The 20,150-nt window shown below is 38.8% G+C and overlaps 1 long non-coding RNA gene across 1 annotated transcript; it reads right to left on the bottom strand.

Moving 5' to 3' along the window:
* Positions 1 to 16,319: 16,319 nt before the first annotated feature.
* Positions 16,320 to 20,138, bottom strand: LOC116862798. Its single transcript, XR_004381706.1, has 2 exons — positions 19,900 to 20,138; positions 16,320 to 16,586 (listed from the first exon to the last, which is right to left on the bottom strand). It is a non-coding gene; the product is annotated as an uncharacterized LOC116862798 (long non-coding RNA).
* Positions 20,139 to 20,150: the final 12 nt, after the last annotated feature.

The following is a 20,150-nucleotide window of genomic DNA, read 5'->3' as shown; positions in this document are numbered from 1 at the left end:
AAAAAGCTAATATATCATTTAGAGCTCTTACCTGCAAGTTACATGCCGGCGGCTTAACTGACAAGGAATCGATCATTTCATACTGTAAGAAAGTCAGGAGTAGGAGCCTCTGGTCTGTGGCTGTGTGATTCTCTTAGATTGGCCCTCCCCTGTGTGAAGTCTCCTTGGAGGCTGACGGAAAGATGCTGCAGGAGTCCCAGCCCCACAGGAAGGCCAGATGATGTCCAAATAAACCATCTTCTGCTTCTTAGGAGCAGGAGAATATTTCCCAGAAACCCTCCTGGCTGACTTGCTGTCCTGTCTCATTGGTCAGAATTTTATCACAGAGTTCATTCCTAACCCAGTCAATGGCAAGAAGAAGGCAAGGATTAGCATAACTGGCTTAGATAAATTGGAGTGTATCCCCTGAAACTACCAGTTGGGATGGGACACATTCCTTGAAGTGTGTCACCTTGGAGAGATGAGATCTCTGAATAAAACTAAGTTGCGGGGGTGCCTGGGTGGCTCAGTGGGTTGAAGCCTCTTCCTTCAGCTCAGGTCATGATCCTAGGGTCCAGGGATGGAGCCTGCATTGGCTTTTCTGCTCAGCAGGGAACCTGCTTCCCCCTCCCTCTCTGCTTCCCTCTCAGCCTGCTTGTGATCTCTGTGTGTCAAATAAATAAATAAAATCTTAAAAAAAAAAAAAAACTAAGTTGCAGTCAAAAAGGAGGAAAGGGGGTCGGGGCACCTGGCTGGCTTAGTCCGTTAAGGGTCTGACTGTTAGTTTTGGTTCAGGTCATGCTCTCAGGGTCCTGGGATTGAGTCCAGGTCAGGCTCCCTGCTAAGGGGGAAGTCGGCTTGTCTCCTTCTCCCTCTGCCCCTCCCCCTGCACTCACTCTCTCGCTCTCTCTCTCTCTGTCTCCCCACCGTCCCTTTCTGTCTCTCAAATAAATATTTTTTAAAAATGAAAATAAAGGGGCACGTGGGTGGCTCAGTGGGTTGAGCCTCTGCCTTTGGCTCAGGTCATGGTCTCAAGGTCCTGGGATTGAGCCCTGCATCAGGCTCTCTGCCTGCCTCTCTGCCTACTTGTGACCTCTCTCTCTGTCAAATAAATAAATAAAACTTAAAAAAAAATGAAAATGTGGGGGTATAGGAAGCAGTGATAGGATGCTAGAAAGCCTGCCAACAATACCCACTACACCGAGATTTGGGAAAGAAGGTAGGAAAGAGCTTTACAGAGCCAGAGAGGCACTGTAGAAGCAACGGATAACTTCCTCGGGTTAGCAAAGGAAGGTGTGTGATATATATATATCTTTTGGATCATAGGTTTTTTTTTTTTTTTTTATCCATCCGTTAGCACAATGAAAACACTGGGTATAGATAGACATACTTAATGTTGGAAATTCCCACTTAGTACAGAAGTAGAATGTCTTTTTTTTTTTTTTAATGAGCTTATACAATTCATTTGTTTCGTAAATTAGCAACTATAATTCACAATGGAAAGCACCGAATAACCTCCGTGTCCGAAGTTCAAAATATCACCAATGGAGAAAATTAATGAGCTGAAGTCATTTGAAATACTTTTGTAATTTGTTTTCCTCTCCATTTGATTTGACATTTATATTAAACCCAGATTTTGAAAAAAAAAATGTTTTTGATGCTACTTGGCATATCTTTGTACTACATTATGTGTTGCTGTAGAATTTACAAGATCAACATTTAGATGTCACCAGAGAGACACACATCCTTGTACTGTGACAGACGTCATCCGGCGCTCCCGAAGCAGCAGCGGCTATTTACGTTGAACTTGGATAGACAACTAGCGAAATGTCAAGACGCGTTACATGTTTAGAAGTGGGAAACGTTGAGGAGAATTAGGCTTTTTGTTTTTAATGTGCATTCAAGTGACCAAAAAGTGTCTTCTGTGTGAGAATGACTCGTATGCGCAGAGCAAATACCAAGGTGGCCGACAGTCTCAGGCCACGCCTCCCACACCTTTTAGTATATCATGAAATCAGTTGAGGGGTTATTACTAGCATTTCCCCCTGTCTATGCTTTAATTTAGAAATGAACGGAAAGTATCAAACTTTCATTGTGCACAGTAGGGGAAGGAGTGGGGTGGGTTCATTTCATTTGAACCTAATGTTTTTATTATGAACAATTTCAAACATATGCAAAAAATATAGTAGAATAAACCCACGTATACCCATCACCCAGATCCAACAATTATTAAGATTTGTGCCATATCATCTTTTTTTTTTTTCCGATATATTTTAAAGTAAATCCCAGGGCATTATTTCATTTCACTCCCATATATTTTAGGATGTATTTTAAAAAAAAAATTGCAGACCTCTTCTTACATTATCACAATGTAATTGTCATTAATCCTAATAAAAATTAACAATTATTTAATATTATATAATATCCAGTCTTCAGAATATCAGAATATTCTACTTGATCTGAAGGACGCTTTTAAATTTTTTAAAAATAAATCTTTTTATAGTTTATTTAAAACCTGAAACTTTTGTCTGTGTGTCTGTATATCTGTGGCGAAATAGATTTCTTAATGTAGGTTATAATTAAAAATAATCTGTGAAGTCATTGCTGAGGACATTGACAAGTTTTTGTTGGAGACTCAGGAACAAACTTTTCTTCTTGTAGAAGGAAGTTTCTTTAGATGCTTAAAGATCCTATAAGGTAAAAATTTCAGCAAGCAATTGCTTGTTTGCTCTAAGCAGAGCTACGGAAGTGCTCTGTTTTTGCTTTTTTCCTTAGCTGAAGTATGAGTTTTCTTACTTTATGAATACCAGCCTTTCCTTCTAAAGATGCTATTGATTTGACTATTTGTGGTACTTGATTATGCAATTCAGACTCAGGTTTAAGAGTCTCTCCTCAAGCAAATAATGGATTTAGAACCTTGTTCTCTACTAAAAAAAAACAAAAAAAACAAAAAACAAAACACATTATGTGGGGTATATGGCAATGTTTAGTTACGTGATATAAAGTCCATCCTACTTCAGGTTGACAAATTAGGGAATAGCATGGAACAGTCTTCTCAACAACCATGTTCTCAAAGGTCCACTGAAATGGCTGCATTCTGCCTTTCCAGCCGCAAGACCTTTGCATATGCCGTTTCATTTGTCAGGAAGAATTAACTTCTTGGGGCACCTGGGTGGCTCACTTGGTTAGGCTCCTACCTTCAGCTCTGGTCATGATCCCAGAGTCCTGAGATTGAGCCCTGCATAGACTCTCTGCTCAACAGGGGGTCTGTTTCTCTCTCTACCTGTTTCTTTCTCACTACCCCTGCTTGTGTTCCTTCTCTCACTGTTTCTCTCTCTCTGACAAAGAAATAAATAAAAATCTTTAAAAAACAATTAACTTCTTTACCCATTACTGTTTCTCCTGCTTTTTTCTTTTCTTCCTTTAAATCTCCATCTCCCCTTCCCTAGCAAAGCCTTCTCTGACTTTCTTAAGACCTATTCCGCCATTATGTGCTTAACCCACCTTGGACCACCCCTTTCTAGAACTTACTAGTGTTGCAATTTTACATTTCTCTGTCGGGGCAGTTCATCTAGTATCTCTTTATTGTCTCATCTGTGAGCTTCACGAGTGGGGGGTTTACGTGCTTATCCTTGTAGCCTTAGCACCTAATGCAGTTGAACTCAACAGCAGTTTGGTGAATGAGTGATGTGCCGAATGATGAGCTGAATGCTCTCACCATAAGGCAGTTAAATAGTCAGGCTGCAAACATCTTTATGATTGAGCATCCTTGTCTTTTTTCTGACTTAAGAGTTTTCCTGGAGTTTCAAAGAAGTGGGGCATAGGTAATGTATCAGGTGAGGAAGTCCGTCTGTGCTGCTTTTTTAAAACGTTTAAACTCATATGATGATACTAACCGGACAACTTCTATAAATTAGGAGAGGGGCTTATAGATAATGACTGTTTAACAGGGCTGTAAGAGAATGTAATGATTTAAGATACGTTTAAGATGTGTAAGGTCAGTCCTGGTTATTGAGAAGTTTCCCGTCGTTCTCAAAGCTATGAATTACATTAGAAACATGGGTGAATGGTGTGGAGAGTCATTAGACAAAGCCCGTGAGACTTAGCCTGGCCCACAAGACTGGTCACCGTTCACGCCAGGCAGCCTCTCTGGTTTCCATTTCCGCCACTTGTTGCTTCAGTCTTTGTGCTCCAACAATACAGGCCATTTGTTCTTCAGATACAGCTCTTTCATGCTTTCTTGCTGTTAGCTCTTTTCTGAACACAACCCTCTTGCCCAATTCTCTCCGTTAATTTCCTTATACTTTAAAATACATCTTCGCATGAATTACCTGTGAAATATTGAAGTGTAACCTATAAAGATAAGGTCCCCTTTGACAGTGGACTTGCTTCTGCGCCCTCGGGCATACACATGCATATTATCTCCTTGTGCAGTATGTAGTAGTAACTCTGTGTGCTCTTTTTTTTTTTTTTTTAAGATTTTATTTATTTATTTGACAGAGATCCCAGGTAGGCTGAGAGGCAGGCATAGAGAGAGGAGGAAGCAGGCTCCCCGCTGAGCAGAGAGCCCGATGTGGGCCTCCATCCCAGGACCCTGGAATCATGATCCAAGCTGAAGGCAGAGGCTTTAACCCACTGAGCCACCCAGGTGCCCCTCTGTGTGCTCTTTTAAAAAAAATTGTTTTTTTTTAATTATTAAGAGAGTGGGAGAGAGAGAGAAAGCACAAGCAGGGGGAAGGTACAGAGGGAGAGAGAGAGGCAGGCCCCTTACCCAGCAGGCTCCCAGGTGTCCAATCCCAGGACCCTGGGATCATGACCTGAGCCAAAGGCAGACACTTAACCAACTGAGCCACCCAGGCGCCCCTGGATGCCCCTATTTTTTTTTTTAAGATTTTATTTATTTATTTGACAGAGAGATCACAAGTAGGCAGAGAGGCAGACAGAGAGGAGGGAGCAGGCTCCCTGCCCAGCAGAGAGCCCGATGCGGGACTCGATCCCAGGACCCTGAGATCATGACCTGAGCTGAAGGCAGAGGCTTTAACCCACTGAGCCACCCAGGCACCTGGATGCCCCTATTTTTAATAGAAATGATATATTGAATAATTCTGCATTTTGCCTGTTTCACTTAATGTGTCTCTGAGAGGACTACGTACTATTATATTCAGATTTATCTCATGCTGGTTGAATAGTGTGTATTATTGTATGAATAGATAGTGGGGTTTTTATCCATTTCTCTACAAGGATATGCACATTGTTTCTAATTCTTTTAATATTATAAACCAGGCTTCAGTAAGCATTCTTCTCTATGCCTCATTGTCCAGCTGTGTGAATGTTTCTCTAGAATATAAATGGAAATGTTGGGCCATAGGATGTGTGAATTGGGGGAATTAATAGATACTGTGAAATTGCCCTGCAATGTAGCTGCCCCAACTATGCTCCTCCCAGCAGCATATAACAGGACATTTCCCCCTTCTCTTTACAGCCCTTAATCATATTAAACTTTGTTAATTTTTTTCTTCCTGATTTCCTCATCCTTGTTATTATTTCCTGAGTATTTCTACCCGATTTCGCTGACTGTTTTTGAGATTTAACATTGTTTCTTACCTTGAGTGACTCTTGTCATTTCCTTTTCTGCGACTGTCTTGCTTCTCGCTGCCCTCCCTGGTTGCTTCTTGTTTGGGTCCTGGTTCACTGCTTTGGCTCCTCTGCTCTCACATCTCGGGACTCTTTGTTGGGTTTTCCTCCCGGTTTTTGTTTGTTTGTTTGTTTGTTTTTAATAGATTTTTATTTATTTATTTGACAGAGATCACAAGTAGGCAGAAAGGCAGGCAGAGAGAGAGGGGGAAGCAGGCTTCCTGCTGAGCAGGGAGCCCCATGCAGGTCTCCATCCCAGGACCCTGAGATCATGACCTAAGCTGAAAGCAGAGGCTTTAACCCACTGAGCCACCCAGAAGCCCCTAAGCTTATCTTCCTCCTGTTTTTTGAGCAGGACTGTATAGATAGTAACTTCTTTCTCTTTTAAAATATTCAAAATGTATTCCTCAAGTGCCTGGTGGCGGCCAGCCACCATGATAGGGGCCAGTGGTGTGGTGATGACAAGACAGACTCTGCCATCATGGAGCTTGCATTTCAGTGGGAGAAATAGACAACATAGCAATAAATGGTTACATAGTACAATATCATGTACTATGAAGACAACTCAAGTAAGATGGGGTAGAACTTAAGAGGCATAAGGAAGAGGGTGTTTTATTTTAGAGAAGGTGATCAGGGAAGTCACATGAGCCGTAGGCCTGCATGAAATGAGGGTGAGAAGAGACTTCCAAGGAGATGACTTAGCAAGTACAAAAGCATGGAGGTAAGAGGGAGGAATGGGAAGAAAATTAGTGTGGCTGGAGCTCAGAGGTCAAGGGGCAGAGTGTTAGGAACTGATGTTGAAAAGGCAGCCAAGATCCAGATCGCAAAGGACTTTGGTGGCCATGATAAAGATGATTATATTTCCAGGTTAATGGAAAGCTTTGGAGGTTTGTGGGCAGGAGAGAATTATTTAGATTATTCTAGTTGCTCTTGAATGAAAAGAAGGTCATGCGTCAAGTGGTTACTGCCATAGTCCAGGCAGCGGTATCCAGGATCAGGTTGATTGAGGTGGTGAGGAATAGGTGTGGGATATATTTTGAAGGTGGAGCCAGAATGACTTGTTGGTTGGGGGAAGAGTTGGGTGATGCCAAGATTTTGACCTGCACTCCTAGAGGGTTGTCATGGCCTTTATAAAGATGGAGGAGACTGGGTGGAGTACACTTGAAGAAAGAAATCCAGAGTTCCATTTTGGACATGTTAAATTTGAGGTACTGATTAGCTATCCAAGTGTTGAGAGGGCATTCAGCTCAGGGAAAAGTCAGAGCTGATGATACATATTTGAGAGCTGTCGCCTTCAGGGATCATACTTAATACCATGGACCTCTTGATATTAATGAGGGAAGAGCTGGAGAGAGGAATAGGGTCAAAGACCAAACCAAGGACCACCCAGTGTTGAGTCAGGGACCTAGGAAGAGGAGCCTATAGGCAGGAATTGTCAGGGCTCTGGAAACCAAGTGAAGAACCGTTTGAAGAGTGAGGGAGGGGCGCCTGGGTGGCTCTGTCTAAGGGACTACCTTTAGCTCAGGTCATGATTCCAGGGTCCTGGGATCGAACCTCACATTGGGCTCCCCTACTCACTGTAAGGGGGGTGCTGTTTCTGCTTCTTCTGCTCCCCCCGCATGTGCACTCCTGCTCTCTTTCTCTCTGTCAAGTAAATAAATAAAATCTAACAAAAAAAAAAAAAAAAGAGGGCATGCCTCATTGTGTCAGATGCTACCAAAAGATGGAGGAAGATGCATGCTTAGAGCAAGCATTGGACGTAGTACTATAGAAGCGTTGGTAACCTCAACTGGAGTAGTCACCGTGGAGGGAGTTGGAGAGAGAATTGGAGGTGAGGAAGGAATTTGTGTACACGAGGGGCGTACACTCACATACTGCTACAGCCAGAGAACTGTCGGTCTCGCCTCTCTGGGATCTTGAAGTTGGAAGTCTCTTGGCTAATTTCTACTGCTCTATTAGAGATACTTAAAATGTAGCCCTGGTTTCTTTCTCTCTCCGAACCTCCTTACCTTTCCATGCTGTCCCTCCCCTGTTCCAGGCTGTGATAGATGCCCTCCCTTCCTCTTTCTACAACATTTCACTTTGTATGTATGGCTGACGACCCAAATACAAGAGCCCTTCAGAGGCAGCCACATCCTTTAGCTCTTAATCCCTGGTCCCTTCCGGGTCTCAGGAGTAAATATTTGTTGAATTGTACCTGACTTTCCAATTCAATTCTACAAGGGAGCTGAGGGAGAAGGAAGCTTTGCCGTAGTTAGAGGGGAGCCTGAATTTGATGTGCACGTAGGAGAGTAAATGAAGAAAATGAATTCTACTAAATGAGAAAACTACCTAATTTATGCAGAAATAGCACTATTTCTCATGACATGGGTATTGCCAGTGAGAGCAGGGTATTGCCAGTGAGAGCAGAGCAGAGCACTTCAAGGACTTGTGTGTGTGTGTGTGTGTGTGTGTTTTAAGTTAGTTTCGAATGAAGGTTGATACAAAGGTCTGCTCGGAGCCTCTACCAGTGAGTGGCAATGATGTTAATTCCATTTTGGACCCAGGCTATTAAGTTTATGAAGTTAAAATACATGCTTTGTGAAAGCAGTGTTTCCTCTCAACCTAATTTTAACTGGTAATTGCTTCTCTCTGGTTCCTCTGGAGAACCTGTTGGCGTGGCCCTGGAAGCAGGGGAGAAGCAGAAACTGTGACTGCTGAGTGCCCAGGTGTAGGAGTGGATCCCCTGATGGGACTTTGACAGTCACTAATGTCACACTGCTTCCATTTCACCATCTATAATTTGATGATTAATAGTATTTGTCTGTAATGTACTTTTCCCATAAAACATGCTTTGTTATCACCAAGTAGTAACATGGCCTCCAATGATTAGCAGGGTCCTCTGAGGAAAAACCAACCTTTGATTTCAGTATCCCACTTCTTTTTATCTTGTACTGTAAGAAAACCAATGCCAAATTATTTCATCTGGCTAGTGGCCTGATGCTGTTTCATCTTTAACTAATGTTCTCATCAAATGTGCTTTAATTAAGAGTCTGGTCAAAATGCAAGTCTTCATTTTAATATTCATTGAAAACTATTTATTGAGCATCTAATATCTCCTAGCCATTGTGCTTGGACTTGGGAGTTTTAAATGAATATACATCTTAATACAATTTTGAAGACAAAACAATATTCTACTTGGCTCTTGTATTTTTTTTTAAAGACTTTATTTATTTATTTGAGAGAGAGAGAAATAATGACAGAGAGAGCATGAGCATTAGAGTGAAGAGGTCAGAGGGAGAAGCAGACTCCCTGATGAGCAGGGAGCCCAATGTGGGAGTCGATCCCGGGATGGGATCATGACTTGAGCCAAAGGCAGTTGCTTAACCAACTGAGCAACCCAGGTACCCTCTACTTGGCTCTTGTAAACTTTCATTTAACTTCTGAAGTGTTCTGTTGGGAGTGAAGTATGAAAATGTCAATTAACTACTTAACCTTAAAAATTTCCCCCCGATTCAGTAAATTATAGTCTTTGTTATTAAATATGAGAATGGATTTTTTAAACATGCTTTTAGGGGTGCCTGGATGACTCAGTTGGTTAAGATCTGACTTTGGCTCAGGTCAAGATCTCAGGGTCCTGGGATTGAGCCGGGAGTCTGCTTGTCTCTCTGCCCCTCCTCCCATGTGTGTAGACTCTCAAATAATCTAAAAAAATGCTTATAAAGTTTCTGATTCAAGGAGGTGCTAGTGTTCTTTGAAATGTCTGGTTTAAAGCTGCTCAGTAAAAGAGCGCAAGTTTCATATGCAGTTAGAATTTTCTAGTAGCTACTTTAAAAATAGTAGAAACAAGTGAAATTAATTTTAATAATATATTTAATTTTTCTGGAACACTGAAATTAAAAAAATAAAAATTTTACCTGGGGTGCTTGGGTGGCTCAGTTGGTTAAGCATCTTTTTTCAACTGAGGTTGTGGTCCCAGGGACCTTGGATTGAGCCTCGCATCAGGCTCCTTGCTTAACAGGAATTCTGCCTCTCCCTCTCCTTCTCCAACTGCCTCTCCAGCTACTCATGATCTCTCTCACTCTCTTTCTGTCAAATAAATAAATAAAATCCTTAAAACATTAAAAAAATTTAATTCTGTATATTGAAAATATCATTTCAATATATGATCAGTACAGAAATTAAGAAGCTACCTTCTTTTGTTCCTACTGTCTTTAAAATCCAATGTATATTTTACCCTTGTAGCATATCTCCATTTGGAAGATATGGAAATACTTGATCTCTATTTAGATTTCATAAAACTTAGTTCTAAGAGTACATTCACATACCCAGCTTGTTCCAAACATACTTAAAACTTTTTCCAGCAATTGAAATTAGATAAAAGTTAAGTTTCTCAGTTAAGCCAGCTCCATTTTAAGTGCTCTGTAGCCACATAGGCTAGTAGCTGCCATATTTAGGCAGTGTGGATTAAGAACATTTCCACCATCAGAAAAACATAGATCTCCTTCAGCCCACTGGAGTGGCAGTTAGTAGCAGACCTGGAACTAGACCCTTGTTTGTAAGGAGTTTCATAGGTATTAGATGATCTGGAATACCAACCTTTCCAAAGACAGGTGGTCAAATGAATTGGAATGCTTGGGGTATAATGCATTAACTGTTGATGGAGAAGTTTTCCAGGAGGAATGGACCTGCTTACATATGCTTGATGGTCACACATAATGAGACTGCAATCAAAGAGATTACATTATGGAATTATTCAGGTTATGTTTAGTGAGGAATTTGTAAATTTTGGCAACATATACATAAAATACACCATTTCAACCTTTAAGTGTACATTTCAGTGGCATTAAGCACATCCATATGGCTGTAAAACCCATCATCACCAGCCATCTCTGGAACTTGCTCATCTTCCGAAACTAAAACTCTGCTCGTTAAACTCTTAAGTCTGTAGCCCCTGAGAGCCACCTTTCTACTGTATGTCTCCATGAATTTGATTACTCCAGGTGCCTCCTATAAGTGGAATCATAAATACTTACTCTTTTCTGCGTGCCTTAATTCAGTTAGCATAATGTCTTCAAGGTTCATCCATGTTGTAGTATGTGTCAGAGTTTCCTTTTTAAGGCTGGATAAGATTTCATTGTTTGGGGGCACCTGGGTGGCTCAGTGGGTTAAAGCCTCTGCCTTCAGCTCAGATCATGATCCCAGGGTCCTGGGATCGAGCCCCATGTTGGGCTCTTTGCTCAGCGGGGAGCCTGCCCCCCCCCGCCTACTTGTGATCTCTGTCAAATAAAATCTTAAAAAAAAAAAATCTCTAAAAAAAAAAAAAGATTTCATTGTTTGTATATACCCCATTTTTATTGGGATAAAATTGACATAACTTTGTGTAAGTTTAATGTGTATAATCTTGCTCTGATACATTTATATAGTGTAATATGATTACCATCATAGCTTTAATACCTCTATCACATTACCTAATTATCATTTCTTTTTCCTGTGATAACATTTAAGATGTAGTCTCTTAGCAGTTTTTAAGATTTTTAGAATTTGTCAGAGAGAGTGCACAAGTGGGAGCGGCAGGCAGAGGAAGAAGCAGGCTCCCTGATGAGCAGGGACCCTGATATGGGGCTTGATCCAGGGACCCTGGGATCATGACCTGAGCTGAAGAGATGCTTAATGGGGCGCCTGGGTGGCTCAGTGGGTTAAGCCTCTGCCTTCAGCTCAGGTCATGATCTCAGGGTCCTGGGATCGAGCCCTGCATCGGGCTCTTTGCTCTGCAGGGAGCCTGCTTCCTCCTCTCTCTCTCTCTCTCTGCTTGCTTCTCTGCCTACTTGTGATTTCTGTCAAAAAAATAAATAAAATCTTAAAAAAAAAAAGAGATGCTTAACTGACTGAGCCACCCAGGTGCCCCCTCTTAGCAGTTTTAAAGCATAGTATTATAAACACAGTATTGTGTTTACACATAGTAAACACAGTATTGTTGACTACAATCACCATGGTGTGTATTAGATCCTGGAACTTATCTTTCAATTGAAGTTTGTAGTCTTTAACAATATCTCCCACTCCCCACCTCCTGCACCGCTATTATTTTTAGGAGCTTGCCTTTTTTAGACACGATATCATACAATATTTGTCTTTCACTTACCTCACTGAGCATAATGCCCTCACAGCCATCTATGTTGTCGCAAACGAAAGGATTTCCTTCTTTCTTAGGGCTGAATAATATTTAATTGTATTTACGAATGTATTCATATATATACATATGTACTTATGTATACACGTGTATGTGTGTATGTATATATATACTTGATACATTCATCTGTTGATGGACACTTGGGTTGTTTGAATGTCTTGGTTATTGTGAACAATGCTGCAATGAACAATGGGAGTGCAGAAGTCTTTTGGTAATCTTTTTCTATTATTTTCAGATTGCTGGATGGGAATTCCTTACTGTTTTCTGTAGTGGCCGAACCACCTTACATTCCCACGAACAGTGAGTATACAAGGGCTCCCTTTTCTCCACACCCTCCCCAGTACTTGTTATTGCTTATCTTCTTAATGATAGCCTAACAGGTGTAGGTAATACCTCACTGCAGATTAGGTTTGCATTTTCCTTTTGATCAGTGATGTTAAGCACTTTTTCACGCACCTGTTGTCCATATGGATGTCTTCTTTGGGAAAACGTCTATTCAATTCCTCTGCCCGTTCTTAAGTCAGATTGCTGTGTTGTTGGGCTGTTACTGTTATTCAGCTGTATGAATTCTTTATATATTGTGGAGATTAACCCCTTAACCAGTACATGGTTTGCAAATATTTTCTTCCATTCTGTGTGTTGCCTTTTCATGTTGTTGATCATTTCTGTTGCTGTGCAGAAGCTTTTTAGTTTGATGTGGCCCTACATGTTGATTTTTGCTTTTGTTTGTTTTGATTTCGGTGTTCTATCTAAAAAATTGTTGCCAAGATGTGAGCTTTTTCACTCTGTTTTATTCTACTTTTACCATGTGCAGTCTTAAATTTAACCCTTTAAAGGCGTACTCCATTTTGAGTAAATTTTTCTGAGGGGTGTACGAGCGAGGTCCAATTTTGTTTCTCTGCATACAGTTATTCAGTTTTCCCAGCACCATTTGTTGAAGAGACTATCCTTTCCTTATTGAGTTTTCTTGGTTCCATTGTCAAATATTAGCTGACCATAAATTTGGGGGTGTATTGCTAGGCTGCCAATTCTGTCCTATTGGTCAAAATGTCTGTTTTATACCAATACCATACTGTTTTGATTACTATAGGTTTGTAGTATAGTCTGAAATCAGGAAGTATGATACCTCTTTGGCTTCGTTCTTAGGATTGCGTCAGCTATTCGTGGACTTTGTGGTTCCATTTAAATTTTAGGATTGTTTATTCTAGTTCTCAGAAAAATGACATTGGAATTTTGAAAGAGATTACTTTGAATCTGTAGATGGCTTGGGGTACTTTGGACTTTGTAACAATATTAGTTCTTCAAAACCATGAACATGGAATATCTTTCCATTTTTTGTGACTTCAATTTCTTCCATCAGCATCTTGCAGTTTTTATTGTCCAAATCTTTCATTTCTTTGGTTAAGTTTATTCCTGTTTGATTATTTTTGATGCTTTTGTGAATAGGATAATTTTTTTATTTCTTTTTAGATATGTCATCGTTACTGTGTAGGAGTGCAACTGATTTCTGTATTTTGATTTAATATCCTGCAGCTTCACTGCATTGATTTAGTTTTTTGACTTTTTTTGGCTGAGTCTTTAGGATTTTCTCCATGTAAGATCATGTCATCTACAAATAATGACTTTTACATCTTCTTTTACATCTTCTTTTCTGATTTCGATACCTTCTGTTTCTTTCTCTTCCTTACTTGCTCTAGCTAGGATTTCTGAGAGTGGGCATCCTTGTTTTACTCATGTTCTTAGAGGAAAAGCTTTCAATCTTTGTCGTCAAGTATGATGTTAGCTGTGGGTTTGTCATGTATGGCCTTTACTATGCTGAGTATGTTCTTCTATACCCATATTGTTGAGTGTTTTTATCATGAAAGGATGTTTTATTTTGTAAAATGCCTTCTCTGCATTTAGTGAGATGATAATATGGTTTGTCTTTCATTCTGTTAATGTGGTGTATCACATATATTGATTGATGTGTATTGAACTGTACTTTCCAGCCAGGGATAAATTTCATTTTTTCATGATGTATGATAACTTTAATGTGTTGTTGTATTTGGTTTTCTGATATTTTGTTGAGAATTTTTATATTTGTATTCATCAGGGATAGTGGTCTGTATCTTTATCAGGCTTTGATATCAGGGTAATTCTGGCCTTATAAAATAAATTTGGGAGAGTTCCCTTCTCTTAAATTTTTGAGAAGAATTGGAGGAGGATTGATGTTAATTATTTTTTAACGTGTGGTAGAATTCACCAGTGAAAAGATTTTTAGAATAATGATTTAATTTCCTTAGTGATTACTGATTAAGATTTTCTATTTCTTTGTGATTCAGTCTTAGTAGGTTATGTTTCTAGGAATTTATCCATTTCTTCTAGTTTATTGAATTTATTGACATGTAATTGTTCATAGTAATCTCTTATATATTTCTGTAGTTATCAGTTATAATGTCTCCTCTTTAATTTCTGATTTTGAGTCTTCTCTCTTTTGTGTTCGTCTAGCCAAAGTTTTGTCTATTTCATTTATCTGTTTAAAAACACTTATTTTCATTGATCTTTTCTATTTTTTTCTCATCTCTAATTTATTTCTGCTCTAATCTTTGTTATTTCCTTCCTTCTGCTGTCTTTGAGCTTAGTTTGTTTTCTTTCTAATTCTAGAGGTTAGATTGTTTACTTGAGATCTTTCTACTAATAGATGCACTCATCACTATAAATACCCCCTTGGAACTGCTGTTGCCATATCCCATAGGTTTGGCTGTGTTGTATTTCTGTTTTCATTTTTTTGAGATCTTTTTAAATTTGCCCTTTGACTTCTTCTTTGGCACACTGACTGCCAGGAGTGTGTTGTTCAGTTTCCATGTGACTGTAAATTGTCTAGCTTTTTCTTACTGATTTCTAGTTTTGTCCCATTGTGGTCAGGAAAGATGCTTGATATGATTTTCAGTCTTCTTAAATTTTTTAAGACTTGTTTTGTGGCATATCTTATGATCTATCCTGGAGAATGTTCAGTGTGCACTTGAGAAGAATGTATATTCTGCTGCTGTTTGCTAGAATGTTCTATAAGTGTCTGTTAGATCTGTATGGTCTATTGTATGATTCAAGTGCAAGATTTCCTTGCTAATTTTCTGCCTGGATGATCTGTCCATTAGTGAAAGTGGAGTGTTGAAGTTCTTATTATTATTGTATTATTGTCTGTTTCTCTCTTCACATCAGTTATTGTGTGCTTAACATAGGTAGGCCCTGTGATGTTGGGTGCATATGTATTTATATGATGTATTTTTTTTGATGAATTGACCCCTTTATTATATAATGACCTTTTTGTCTCTCGGTACTATTTTTGGTGTCATCTATTTTGACTGATGGAAGAATAGCTACCTCCACTTTCTTTTGTAAACAAAAGAACATTTTGTTGTTGTGAACATTCATGTAAAAAATTATCTTCTGAAATAGTGAGGGTTTCATTCTTTATTACAAATCTATCCATTAAATTTAGACAATGTCCAAATCAGTAGCAGTGAAAAAGTTTCTTCATTGGAAAACCCCAACTCAAGATCTTTCAATGGGGGTAAAAATGTCTTCTGGTCATATTTTCTTTTTTTTTTTTTTTTAAGATTTTATTTATTTATCATTTATTATTTATTCTCAGAGAGAGATCACAAATAGGCAGACAGGCAGGTGGGGGTGGGGCGTGGGGCAGGAAGCAGGCTTCCTGCTGAGCAGAGAACCCTATGCAGGGCTCAATCCCAGGATCCTGAGATCATGACCTGAGCCGAAGGCAGAGGCTTTAACCCACTGAGTCACCCAGGTGCCCCATTCTGGTCATATTTTCTAAGAAACTATGAAATCTGCTTTGTTTTCTTGCATTGAGAAGATATTTTATATGTTCATACTATATTAGATCTTATTACCATCTAATATATTATGTATTACTTGTTTGTTTTAATCTAACTTCAAATCTCTCCACCTTCCACCCTCTCCACAATGTAAATTCCAGGAGGACATGGATTTGAGGGGCAATTTTGTGTCCTGCTATACCTCTGGCATTTAGAACTGTGAATGCTACACAGTGGGCAATCAGTAAGATCTGTTGAAGGCATGAATGAATGGTGCTTAAATGTTACGCAGCTTTATGTTTTCCTGGATAGCATTTTAAAAGGTTCTACATTTAGCTTCTTTTGAACATCTCAGTGTTACTGGTTTTCCTGGGGTAGAGCATTCTAGTACAAAATGTCTGTGTTATATAGACCTTATAAATGGTTGGAAACAAGGTACGAAGAAGGATTATGTTGTATTGGGAAAGGAAAGAAGACAGAGATGGATTAGAGAAATTATATACATGGAATTTTGTCCCCCTCTAATTTGACTATAGTGTCCCCAAAGTGATAACATGCAGAACATCAGAGACCCTTGTACAATGATAACCCCGACTTATGAAGGAATAACAAAAAATCATTTGACCCTAACAGTGAAGGTTAAATGATCTATCATCAAAAACACAGAAACAAACTAAATCATCCCTTTCTTAAATGAGAACACGCCACCGTTTCTGTTTTGTGCAACTATTTATTGATTCGTGCTAGTCAGTGGAGATACTGCTTTAGCAGTCTCAGGCTCTGTCTCTGAGATACAAATTAGAGGTTTTAAAATAGCAGGAACTTTGCAACATTACTGTAAGTAGGGAACCGGGTCCTTTTTCTCTTGTTAAGCAAGGAAACTTGACTCTGAGAGGTAAGGTGATGTCCGGAAGTATTTTTTAGCCTCTGTCTTTGTTGGCGTCCTTTTCCTCGTCTTGGATTTAGGTAAGGATATAATGTCAGTTCTAGTTAGAAAAAGGAGATCACAATGCCAGGTGTCAAATCCACATATCAATCCTCTCCTTAATTGCTGAAGTTTGACACGTCCCTGTGTTTGTCCCAGAAAACTCAAAACGTTCTTTTATTAGCAGTAGGGAATTAAATTTCCTATGTAGACAAATTAACTTCTAAATTATAAGAGAAACAAATAAAAACACCACGAGAAGGTGGGGAGGGCACGTCCTGCTTCAACTTAAAGCTTTCTCAAAGTAATTTCTTTTTTCCTTCTCCATATTTTCCACAGCTTGCTTGCTTGCTTGTTTTTCCTCTTTTTCTTGCATTGGAACTCACTATCTAGTTAGTACCTTCTCTGAAGAGTAAATTTTTAGTCAGAAACACTTAAAAAAAAAAAATCTTAGAATCCTAATTAAAGTGAAAGAGGTCAACCAGACTGTTGAAATGAAAAGTGTTTTCAAGCCATGTAGCTATTATGTTTGGGCAATTCTTGAAACAGGGAGGGTAGAAACTCATCAGAAAGAGTTTCAAAGTCTATTTTAAATATAAAATGTGAATTGGTTTAGAGTAAGAAAGACTAATAGAATAAGGAAAGAAAATAATATATTTTGTGGATTAACCAAATTCATGGCCTTGTGCACTAAATTTTATACTCTAAAACCTGACAGGGCCTTGTTCTTGTGATTGCAAACCCTGGTTTTTCAAACCCCCCACCTCCACCCCCAGGCTTGTCTCAGGTTGTCTTAGAGTGACAAAATAATCTCCAAGTAAGCTTAATTTTGATTCAAAAATACAGCCACATACCCATCTCTCTCTTTCTCTCTCTTTTTCTTTCTTTTTTTTTTTTTTGATGGAAAAGGGGATGAGGCAGAGAAGACCAAATTGTGAAGAAAGGTAAAGATTATTATAGCCCTCTAGGTCTTCAGCTGACAAGTGAAAACACCTTGTATGTAATGCAAAGGAAAAACTGTCCATTTGACCTCATTTTCATTCACACTGCTCCCAACGCCCAGGAAAGACCAGATGTCTGGTTTCTAGAGTATTGGGCTTTTTCCTAGTAAAATTTATTTTTTGAAGTTTGGAGAAAAATGGCAGCTCCTTCTGACCTCAATATTTTATAGTTTAATAATTTCATATACTAAAAGTGTTCCAGCATAAAATGAGCTTTGAATATTTACGCATTTGCAATAATCCAAGGAAGGCTGTTTAAAGAAAATCTTGAAATGAACTTTATTTTGAAAATCTTGTTATTATTAAAAAAAAAACACCAAAACAAATTCATAGTTTTCATGACTAGGAGGTACAATGTAGCATATGGTAAAGGTACTGAATTGGTGGGGTGGAGTGGGGGACAGGGAGGTAGTATGAGTAGATGACCTTTCTTTTTCCTTGTCTGATTTCTACTAAGAGCCATACAAAATATACATGAGCTAATGGTATTTCTTCCCTCCTTACAGAAAACAATAGTTGGAAATTCCTATGTAAAGCTAATTTGCCTCAAAGAATATAAAGCCCTTTAATGGGGTATCTAGGTCCCTATGGAAATTTTTTTTTTAAACATACACCATGTGGTGCAATCTGTTACAGTCTACAAGGAGGGAAGGGGGGGGAGCTCTGTGGGGGCCAGGAATAAAGTCACATGTGGGAGTTTTTGAGGTATTCACTAGTAATAGGGAAACAGTACAGCTAAAACCTAGAAGTAACATCGCTTCTGCCATAAGTCGTAACCCAGGGTATATTAAATGTACGCTCTTTTTAGAAACTATTTAGCAAGTTAGTCAATTTAGGGGAGGAAAAAAACCCACCTTATCTGAGATGGTTAAATTGCTATTCATTTTGTATTTTAATCTAATCTACTGGTGATTTAATTTACAGAACTCAAAGGAAGTGTGCACTCAAATATTTGAGGATGTTAACGTATCAACCACTGTTTAATTTTGGAATGTGCCTACTTGCTTGACACAATATTTTACCATCTCAACAAATGTTTAGCCTTTTTTTCACTTGACTAAAGAGAAATAAGTTTCACATCGCTTCATTCACCTTCTTATGTGCATATGCTGGGAAAGATTGGATGTTAAAAAAAAAAAAAATTCCTCATGTTCCTTTCTACTACATCTAAATCTGTTTACCAATTCAAAGCTGCTAAAAAGCCCTGTATTCTCCTGCTAAATCAACTGGATGGCTAGAAACCAAACTGTGATGTAACAGGAAAAAAAATTATCAATTTATTTTCATGTCAGAAGATTCTTGAGAAGGTATAAATTGTTCTGGTCTCTATGCCAGTTTTCTTTTTTCTTCCTTTCTCTCTCTCTCTCTCTTTTTAAGGCTTTCAGCTTTTAAGCCGATACTTTTTATAGTTATATAACAGTTCTAATATTTTGTGACATTTTGTATTGTGACACTATAGATGAAATTGTCATCGGACTGACACTCTGTGCTGTTTATTCCTTAATTACAACTGTTAACACTGTAGAGAAGTGTGCTAATCTGCCAGCGCATATTATGAAAACAACATTATTGTTACCCACACCAACACCCACTCAACAGGATATTTCCAAGATGGTAGTTTAAGGGAACTGATCAGCACAATGGATGTTTCAATATAGGTTTTGTTTGTTTGTTTGTTTTTTAAAGCTTGTTCTACTGTCTTCATGTAAACACACACACGTTTGAAATTTTTATACTCTTGAATTGTAATGAGCATAGACTCCCCTTACTAGCAGGAGCTGCGTCTATAGTCAGAAAAATTAAAAAAAAATTTTGAGCACTCCAGCAGTGGAGGACTGGGGAGCCGCAAAGCTTTCTGACAGTTGTTTAGGAAATAAAGAAAGGAGAGGGAAGGGCAAGTTTTAAGATGAAAAGATGAGAAGAGTTACTTGCATTCACAGGGTTGGTAGTCCTTAAATATCTAAGTCAAAATCCAATAACCATTTCCAGCTCTAATAGGTGACCTTTTTCAGAACCAAGTCTGAGCTCCGCTGAAACTGGCTACTTCTCAAATGCTTTGTAGTTTAGTTCTTTCCTCCGGAACCTTCAGAGGTTTGATTATCTATAAGGGACAAAATCCTATAAACCCATTGTCTGACATACTATATTGAAGCAGTTCAGTGCCTCTATTTTTTCCATTTGTTAAAAGAAACTATAATGGCCAACAGCCACTTGGATCCTGTGCTGAACCTAATCCCCATAATAAAAGAGCCAAAGTGATTCTAGAAAATGTAAAACCAGAACAACAAGTATTCATTGTTTAGATGAGAATGATTATAAATGATTTTTTTTTTTTTTAAGAAGGACACATGTAACACTTACTTAGCAATTTACTTAATAAACAGTTCAACTTTCGGTATTAGCTCTTAACACTTCCATGTGTTTGGCAGAAAGCAAATTCATGATCCTGAAGTAAGAGTAGGTCTCAAAGGATAGAACCTGAGATTTGTCAGTTGATTCTCTTATCTTCATGTCATCGAGGAGGTAATGGGACAATATGAACATATTTGATTCCTAAGGCACCCGAAATGACCTGCGTATTCTTTAATACTCAGCTGTACTAAACAGTTTTTTTTTTTTGTTGT

The sequence above is a fragment of the Lontra canadensis genome, unplaced genomic scaffold (genome assembly GCF_010015895.1).
Source record: "Lontra canadensis isolate GAN:19392208 unplaced genomic scaffold, GSC_riverotter_1.0 scaffold332, whole genome shotgun sequence".
NCBI classification, from domain to species: domain Eukaryota; kingdom Metazoa; phylum Chordata; class Mammalia; order Carnivora; family Mustelidae; genus Lontra; species Lontra canadensis.
This window is presented reverse-complemented; position numbering and strand designations above follow the sequence as displayed.